The sequence below is a fragment of the Poecilia formosa genome, unplaced genomic scaffold, assembly GCF_000485575.1.
Source record: "Poecilia formosa unplaced genomic scaffold, Poecilia_formosa-5.1.2 Scaffold57, whole genome shotgun sequence".
NCBI classification, from domain to species: Eukaryota; Metazoa; Chordata; class Actinopteri; order Cyprinodontiformes; family Poeciliidae; genus Poecilia; species Poecilia formosa.
The window spans coordinates 1,669,816-1,679,882 of record NW_006799996.1 but is presented as its reverse complement, the minus strand read 5'-3'; the positions used below and the strand labels follow the sequence as shown (position 1 = coordinate 1,679,882).

The window sequence follows — 10,067 nt, the reverse complement described above, 5'->3', positions numbered from 1 at the left end:
ACTGGTGTGAGATTCTCATAGTACGAATAAAATTTCAACAAAAATGCATAATATGATGCATCTTCTTTTAATTGGATGTTATTGTGATAGATGATAATATTGTTGTTTTGAGTCCATTTCCAGTTAATATGATATTAATGGCCTCATAATGCAAGAGAACATAATCAAATATCAACAAGCTTTAAATTATAATGAGCATTTAACACAGGAACTATAAAAACATGCTATATATCTAAAGTAAATACCTAAAAAAAACAACAAAAACAAGAAATAAAATGAATTATGAAGTCCTTCTGAGACCAAAGCACCAGGCTGAGGAGTTTGGTCGTCCAGTTTTTGGTAGAAAGAGAGAAAAATGACAAATCAAGCAAATGGACGTTATTGAGCTTGTCGATTAATCGATTTACTGCAACAAGCCTAGCTGAATTGTTAAAAACAACAAACTGATTAATCTCCCTGACAGCTTTGGAAAAAATTAAGAGGCAACTTAAAATGATCAGTTTCTCTGATTTTACTTTTCATAGGTTTATGTTTGAAATGAACATTGGTCTTTTATTCTATGAACTACTAACATGTCTCTGAAATCACAAGCAGAAATGTAGATTCAGAGCTTTCAGACCTCAAGTAATGCAAAGAAAACAAGTTGATATTCATGTAGAAACAACAGCACTAACGTTTTACCTCAGGAAGAGTTCAGAGATCAATAATAACCAGGAGGTTTTCAGTGGGATTCAGAGCAGTGGGCTCTTCTTTTTTCCAGAGCTGCGTGTCTTCCTGCTCTGCAAAGTGACCCTCTGAGCTAACGGACCTTTTATAGTAAAGGAGTTTTCCCACATTGGTGCAGGCAGTGAGTCACAGTAGCATCTGCGTGTTGAATGGAGTTTAGCATCTATTTCTGAAGGCCTGCTTGTGTCGGGGCAGGTTGCGTAGTTGCAGGGGAAGACTCAAAGCTAACCCTGGCTGCCTCCCCTCCACCCAGCGGATCCTCCTACCTGTTAGTCACCCATGGCTGTGCTTTGACGGGGAGCAGCTGATGGAGGGAAACTCTTTCCATAGCAACCGTGCATGTCGGTCCTTCCCCTCTATCAATCTGATGCAATCTGCGCTCACTTCACTGGAGGGAACTGTTGTAGTTTCAGGACGAAAACAAAAACCCAACGCTGTTTGTATTTGACTGCGATTTTTGTTTTTTTCTTTTTTCGTTCAGAAAACCCAAAACAGTGTTTTCCAACCACAGGATGATGACAAAGTTGGTGGCTTACACTCTGCAAGATTTGCAAAACAGCAGATTTCCTTCACACAAGTCGTGGGTGTTGTGAGAGCTTGTGCAAACATTCAACCCCTGTTGGAAAAAAGGTCGTCCCCAAGAGAAGGGAGCCGTTTCTTTTGTCTCTTTAATAAGCATTGTGCCTCAGGGTTTCCCAGCTCAGGGTTCAGGTCTTGTCACCGTAACGTCTGCTATTTAAGGAAACCCTGGTGTGAACATGTGACCTGCTGTTGTGTTTTTGCACCGTTTACGTGGAGCAACAATTTGTTTAAACACAAATCACTTCTCAAGCTGCGTGACAGTGAATGGGTTCACTCTTTGCCAGCTTCTAGATCCCTAACATCTACGCAAGAGAAACTTTTCCAAATAAATGTTTCTATAAAGGAACATAAACAGTTCCCTCATAAAGCACCTGACATTTGACTATCAGTCCAGCGGCGTGACGTTACCGAGAGCAAACAGTCCGTATTTAGTCTTTCTTAAGCTGCTGAAATACTTCGCTCACCTCTGTTTATGCATTCAGTTGTTTTCAGACAGGCAGCTCTGAATATATTACGCTATTCATTTCTCCTCATACATGGATCGGTTCTTCCTGTTCTCCATGTTCTGGTTGGCCCTGATCCCCCACCAGCATGCAAATCATTATCTAATCAGGAAGAGAGGAATCGGATTACTCAGATAGGATCGAGATCATGTTGAAGTCGACAAAAATGATGATGGTGTTCGGTTGGTAAGGAGACAAAATGCAGCTGAAACAAGATATTTGCAGCCGCTATAAAAAGATGCAACCTTTTTTCTCTTCCCGACCTGAAACCGCTCCCTGTTTCAGACGGGATTTTTTTATATTTCCTAAATGACATGTCTTTAAAAATCATTCAGAAGTTCACATTCCCCCTTACTGGGGGACTTTAGTAATCGATTAAGAGTATGCAGAATCAAAAGAAGGCCATTTGTTGAAATAACAATGTACTCAGAGCATTAATTAAACCAGAACTATATAAGAATATACACATTTTTATTGATTTTGCATTTAGGATTAAAGAAAAACCTTTCTAATTCAGAAGTATCATAGTTTTAGATTCACCTGTTTCAGGTTACTCTGCAAAAACATAAAATATTATCAAGTATTTTTGTTTAGTTTCGAGTGAAAACATCTTATTACACTTTAAATGAGACAAAAATAGCTCACAGGTAAGTTTTAAGCAAGATATGACAGCTTGTTTTAAGTCAATAATTCTTGAACATTGATTAAAAAAGCAGATTATTTCACGTATAACATGTAAAAAATGTCTTATTATAAGTAAAATGATCTGCTAGTGGAATTAGTCCTTTTTAAAAATACATATTAAGGAATAATTTACTTAAATTTTATATGTTGGTGAAAAGTTTATTGTATTCAGTTTTCTGTTATTTTAAGTGCACTGAGGTATTTGAACCAGAAACTAGAGAAAATTACTTGGTAAGATTTTGAGTTTTTTCAGTGTAGGTCAAAAATCTCTTTTGTTATTCAATTAATGCAAAAATCAGGTATCTACAAATGATCAAGTGTTTACAAAAGGAATTATATGTTGTTGCATTTATTTTTGTGTTTAAAAAAGTAACTTGATTATTAATAATAAAATATGCAGAGTGCGCTCTTTTTTACCCAATTAATCGATTAACGGTTTGAATAATGAAAAGAATAATTAACTATTAAATAATTGATAGTTACACACCTGTAGATGTTTGTTTAGGCTGCAGTTTCAGCACACAGGTGTGACATCATGGAAAATGAAAACAGGCAGCAGATCATGAAGAGACTCCAAAAGTCTGTTTCATCCTGGAGGAACAATTTCCAGATGCCTGAAGGTGTTTTGTTCATCTGTTTAAACAAATATGTTCCGGCATAAACATCAGGGATGGATGTGTTTTGATGCACTGTGTGTTTATCAGCCCTGCAATAACAGCAAATAAGTTTCTGAAAATGCTGGCAGGAGCTGAAGTATCTGGGCTGAAACATCGAACAAACAAAATCAGAGCTGGGAATTTAAATCAGGGATAAAAAAGTCTTTAGTTTTTCAGGAATTTTCCTTGACTGGATTTAATTAAAACTGTAAAAATGTATCCAAAATAACTATTGTTGCATCTAGAGGAGGAAAGAGAAAGCTACAGAACATCGTGGAAATGATGAAGCAACTAAGGCTGAAATAACTAATCGTGATGAATCAAATAATTGTAACTATTATGAGTAATCGATTAATTATTTATGAACTGGAATAAATAGACTAAAAAAAGGCAGTTTGCTGAATGAGCAGTAATTAAGACAAAAAGTATTTAAATCTTGCATTTAAGATGGAAAACCTTATTTTTTTGTAAATATGTTTCACCCAGAACTCAGATTTAGCTTCACCTGATTCAACTTCTGTAAAAACAAAACAAAACAAAACTCCTGCAAGGTGTCCTTTCTATTTATTTATTATTTGATCAATTGAAAAAAATATTCAACACCAGACTGATGTCACGTGTTGATGTTAGAAGTATTTATCTTTCTGCAATAATTTTAGACGATAAATTCTGTATTTTCTTACTTAAGAAAGGAATTAAATTAATTATTTGCATTTTTTATGTATTTCTAATATTATCTAAAATAAGCTTAAGTGGATAAATTAATAATGTAATTTATTTTTACCCAATTAATCAATAGAATAATCAATTACTAAAATAGTTGGAGCTTAAAAATATCAGCCAGAAAGAAAATTGGCCAAAATTTCAACAAAACTATTATGAAATTTAAACCCAAAACATTTGACCATCATTCAGTTTAGATGGGAATATTCTTACTTTTAGCAGATAGAAATACTTTTGCTAAGCAGAACTGAGCTAAAAAGGGAAAAGTTTTGTCTTATGTATTGTTAGAAATTTACAAAAATAGAAAGTTTTGTGTCTTTTTTTATACCGATTATGTAAATATCTGGTTTCAGCTGCAGATAAAAGTGTTGCTCTTGACGAAAGCAGGAAAGGAAGATCATTCAGACGTTTCTAAAATAAGAGGCTCCTATTTTTAGTTAATTTATGAGTCAGTTTTTGACAACGAAGTCTATAAGTGGTCAGAGTCTGTGATCTGATTTTCATGATTCCTTCACGTGTCGCCGTCGCTGTCAACACCCGACCCGGCCCACCGCATGAGCAGAGATGCTAGGCAACGCCGCTGACCTTTTGGGGGAATTAAGAGAGGACAGTGTGAACCTTTCAGCGTCCGAAGAGAGCAAGATGGATCCGGATCACATGCATGGAGTGCATGGTATCCCACATTATTTCAGCGGCTTTCTTTGTCCTGTGAGAAGTCTGATTGTCAGGCAGCCGCCATTGATTCGTGCACCAGCTGCTGCTGAATGTGTGATAAAACCTGGGGACAAAAGTGTGAACGAAAGCTTCAGAGTGAGCCTCTCTTCATCAGCCTGGACTGAAAAACATCGTGCACTTTGCGTTCAGTTTGCATCTCTGATGTAGACTGGGTTGATATATTGAAAGATTAAACAATTAATACAAAAGGTTGTTTTCATTTTGGGAGGGACTGTGTTAGGGAAAAGGGTTTGCCGTGTTTAATTTATTAACAGTCTCTTTGTTTTCTGTGAATTTAGTGGAACTGATCACCTTCAGATAAACTGGCTGAGTAAACTTAACATAGCTTTAAATGTTTTTAGGTCAGCTGTAGAGTTTATGACTGCATTGGTCTTTTAATGTGTCTCCCATGCTTTTCATCTTTATCAGTATTTAGTTAATGCAAGCATTATCAATACCTGGGACGTACGGCTGGGCGATAAATCAATTTTACCAATCAATTACATTTTTCAATGCAAAAACACAAAATCTGACCAAGTACTTTTGGTCTAGTAGTTTCTAGTTTAAATATCTTAGTATACTTTAACTAACTTACAAATTACAACTGAAATCAATAGCAACTTGAAATTGATAAAAAAAAAAGCACTAGTTCCAATAGCAGATTATTCCACTTATAACATGGGGAAAAAAATCTTGTTATAAGTTAAATAATCTGCCATTATTTACTTTCCGATTATGAATGATTTACTTAAAACAAGCTCATCTTGCTTAAAAGTTAATTGTAAGTTAGTTTTATTTTTTGTTTTATTTCAAACTAGACAAAAAATATTTGGAGAGATTTTGTGGTTTTGAAGTTTTTTAATTTAAAATTTTTTTTTTGTATTTAAATTTTTGGAAAATCAGGATTTTTTTCCAGTAATCCACTCCTCGGGTTTAAAAGTTCAGAGTGACGTCAGCACACCCACGGCCGCCATCTTGTTTGACAAGAGTATTTTACAGCATCTATTTATTTGGATGCTGAATGCAAGTCAACTACAACAAAGTATGAGCGCCAGGCTAAGATTTATTTTTCAATTATGAGAATAATTGTATAATAAATAATAATTGTAATAATATGAAAATTACGTCATAATATTTGAAAAATAAAGTAGTAATTTTATGAGAACTCCAATAAAAAAAAATAAGTTGAAATGAGGAATTTTGTTCGTCTTATGACTTTGTTTAAGCAAAAGACGAGTTTCAGGCGAGTTTAACAAGGGCGGGAGGGGGAATGAATCTACGTAGCAATAATAATAATATTAATCAAGTAAAATAAAAAGATGCAGTTCAGTAAATCTACTCTCATAAGTACCTTTTTTCCAAAAGAGTTACACCAGTGAATACAACAAGTACTACCCGCTTTTGAACATAGACAACACCAGTAGCCTATGGGCTACTTGTTAACTAGCTTAACGGGCTGTATTGGTATTAGCTAGTCATCTTTTAGCTAACATTACCTGCATCCAACAGCTTTACTGAACTCAGTCGGTTAGTTTTAGGGAAAAACTGGGCAAAGTTCTTTTCGTTTTGCTGGTTTGCTGCCATGAATCTAAGGTCTCCATCGTGTGCTATATAAATAAAATTACCGTACATTCGCTGCCGCACAGGCGTAAACAGAGCGCTAGCATGTTAGCGCTCATGTTGCGTTTATGAGCGGCTCGGAAAAACAGGTTACGACGTGTTAACAACGGATTAAATTGTTTTAACTGCTGAAAAAAAGTGACAGAAGGCACAGATATGGGGCGTGCGGAAGCTCCTGCTGCATCAAATCGATCTAGGAATAACAGAGAGTTGGCCACTTTACGGTAAAAAACAACAAGCAGTTTCAAGTCCACGTCGGTACTACGTCATCGGTAAGCTAACACTCAACCATAATTGAGCTTTACAGAAACAACATCCACCTTTGTGGTTGGAAATGACCCACGAGAAAACGAAAGGTGCACAGCGCAGGAAGGAAACGAGCAACAGTCTGTTTGACGGTGTGTTTCATTTCACTTCAACTCAATGTTGTGTTTGTTTCACTTAAAATTTTCAATTTCCTCCTAAAGCACGTTTTAGACTATTACCTCCTTCATTTCCTACGAGCTGAGGAAGGCATCAATCGATTAGAGAAGCATGCTACCTCTAATGACAGACCTGATGGAAAGATCACATTCTTTCAGTAACATAATTGTATTTTAACCCCATTATGTATCCCATCAGTTCTGTAATCTGTTTTTATGTTTCTTCTATGACAACAGCATGAAACAGGATGTTGTTACCTGTCCATTAATTCGTTTCCTCTCCCCTTAATCATTAATGAGTTGAATGTTTTATTGCCTTTATGAAGTTTCCTTCCATTAGGCCCCTAGTGCTGGTGAATGCTTGCATCCAGGCCCTTGAAAACAACCTGAGGTCAAGTCATGCTGCACTCTTTTGCTCCTTCGCTGTGTCATATTCAAATGTTCACTCTCAGCTCTGTGTGACATTTAAGTTTCCTCCTTTTCAAACACAAGGGGAGGCCCCTCCACTACCCAGGCTGGGTTTTGTAGCCTGCGACTAATATGTCATTGTTTATCTCCTAATTCTTGCAGACCACACCACTGCTTGACACTTGCTAACCGTCTGGTGTTTGATGTTTTCTGAAAGCTGATTTAGGCCAGAGAGTGCATGAAACACATTTTGGGTGCAGACAGTCCCCAGAGAGAAAGTATCCTGGGTATCGTTCGGCTGAAATCATTTCTGCCTGACCCTGTTTCAGATGGCTAACTGCGTTTTTTGATGGTGTGGGGTCTAACAGAGACCCTTTACAGGCATCGGCATGCAAATTATGCTGAGTTTTCTTCTGCGAGGCTCCAAAATATGTGGAAAAATAGAGACAGCACGCTGCAAAAACACAAAATCTTACCATGTATTTTTAGCTTAATTTTGTGTGAAAATATAGAAATAAGAAAATTAACTTAAAAGTGACTTTTCACAAAAAAACAAAAAGAGCTTGTTTTAAGTCAATAACTCCTTAATATTGATCCTAAAGAGCTAGTTCAATACATTTTTTCAATATTACAGGTGAAATAATCTGCCAGTGGAACTACTGGATATTTCCATCAATATCAAGGAATTATTGATTTAAAACAAGCATCCAAATTATTCAGAGTGTTTTTTATGAGGCTCCATCACGTGAGGAAAAATAAAAACAGCAGCTTTCACACTTAAAAAAAACTTACCAAGTATTTAGTCTGCTTTTTACTGCAAATATCTTATTACACTTGAAATAAGACAAAACTAACTTAAAAGTAATTTCTCAGCAAGAAATATGAGCTTGTTTTAAGTCAATAATTCATTAATATTGATAAAAAGTTCAAGTTCCACCGGCAGATTATTTAACTTATAAAATGGAATAAATGTTTTGTTAGTGGTGAAATAATCTGCCAGTGGAACTTGAACTTTTTATCAATATTAATGAATCATTGACTTAAAACAAGCTCCTATGTTGAAAAATTACTTTTATTATTGAGTTATTGACTTTGTAAAACTTCTACAGCTGTGGATGATTTTTAGACCTTTGCACCTCTAGATATGAAACTTTTTTTTGCAGAAATGTTCAATCTCAATCATATTGGCATCTTTGAACATAACTTTTGAAGTCTGGCCTCTGATTGGATTTACATTTGGACTTTGACTGGGACATTCTGCTTAAATCTAACCAGCTTCTTGTGATGATGTGATTAGAGATTAAATTCCTCCCTGTTACTCTTGATTAAAACAAACTAGAAGCCACACATCAGCAGCTTAAAGACAAACATATCAAAGATAATTGTGATGTTTGTGATGTCAAGCGAAAGACTCGCTTGAATGATGAAGCGTTGTTGATATGTGTTCACTGATCGTTCCTTATTTGATCCGTTTATGTGGAAGTTTGTGCTTTTCAAACTCTATTTTGATTTAGCAAAAACAGTGCTATTAGAATTATAAACACAGATCCAACATTGTTATTCAGCTTAAAATTATTGAAATTTCTTGACTTGGTGGAATGTTATATTCGGTAGTTGATGTTCAAAATACATAATAGCAGCACATTTGCAAAAAAAGATTTATTAAAAGAGCATTTTCAATTTGAGAGTATAAAAACAAAAATCAAAGCAGGAACTAAACAAATGGAACAATAAAGAAACCAAAGATATAACCAAAAATATAATATTCTGATAAGATACGATGAAGAATATTGACTCAATAGAGTGCTGTATTTTTATTTATTTTTTTATATGCACTGCCTGTTTTATGTTTAAAGATGTATCTACAGTATGTGGATGTTTGATTGATGCTTAGTTGCTAATTTTATAGCAAATTGACTTTTATACAAGATTTTCTTTCTTCCAACTTCTATTCACTGGAAACGTTTCATATCACCATGTAGCATTCTCATTTTAAACTGTAAATAACTGAAATAAATAATAAATGAATTAGTTCAGATGTCTGTAGGTTTTTAAAGTCTGCCAGGTTTTCTCCATTTCATTATGTATTTAATATTTCTCTGGAAAATGTTGAAAGTTTAGGATTGTTGTTTTTTAACTTTATTCTTCACTTTTCTCCCTGATCTCTCCGTCTTGATGTTATTTGTTCCCTAATATTCTAACAAACATCAGAGGCCTTCGCACAACAATATTACTCTTTACTTATAGGAAGACATTTTAAAGTAGTTGGTTTAATTTGATTTTATTTAGGGGTGTCAGACTAAAGGAGGCTGAATATCAATGTAGGACTGCTGCTGACAATTCTTTTAGATATCAATTATTCTGAAAGTTAATCGGTTAATTGTGTAAAAAAACAGATTAAGTTATTATGTTAATTAAGAATTAATTCCATTTTAAACAAACATTTTGTTGCCTAAAATTCAGTTCCTTTGGGGAACGTTTGACAATTTGTAGCAAAGGATTCAGCTACAAAAATATTCTAAAGTCAACATTTGGAAAGTTCAGGCTTGACTTCACATCGATACAGGGGAGCAATAATCTGTTAACGATTTTTTGGATTAACAGATTAATAGCAAAAGGATCTTAATAGGAGATTTTTTTCTTTTTTACAGAATTTCAAATGGGTGAAGCTTAAAATGCAACTTGAGGCCTGCTGGTAGAACATGTTAAATGTTTTTGTATCTTTAATGCAAAATGTATTTTTTCAATAATTGCACTTTTGAGTTAATGATTAATCAGTTGCTAGATTGATTGACCATCATTTCAATAATCAATTCACCTGATTAATCGTTTCATTTCTGTAACCTTTTGTCCATATTTTTATTGGTAAAATATTTTTGGCTTACTTACTGTTGTTCTTTTAATAATTTCACTTTTGAGTCTGTTTTACTCTTAACTATTAATTATGTAGATTAGTTGATGATAATTTCAATAATCGATTCGTCATGATTAATCTGACTAATCGTTTCAGCTATTTTCCAAATTTTTAT

At 34.6% G+C, this 10,067-nt stretch overlaps 1 protein-coding gene across 1 annotated transcript in view; it reads left to right on the top strand.

Moving 5' to 3' along the window:
• The window catches only part of dgkaa (diacylglycerol kinase, alpha a), a 35,042-nt gene that overhangs the window by 4,004 nt on the left and 20,971 nt on the right, over positions 1–10,067 (top strand). The window lies entirely within an intron of this gene.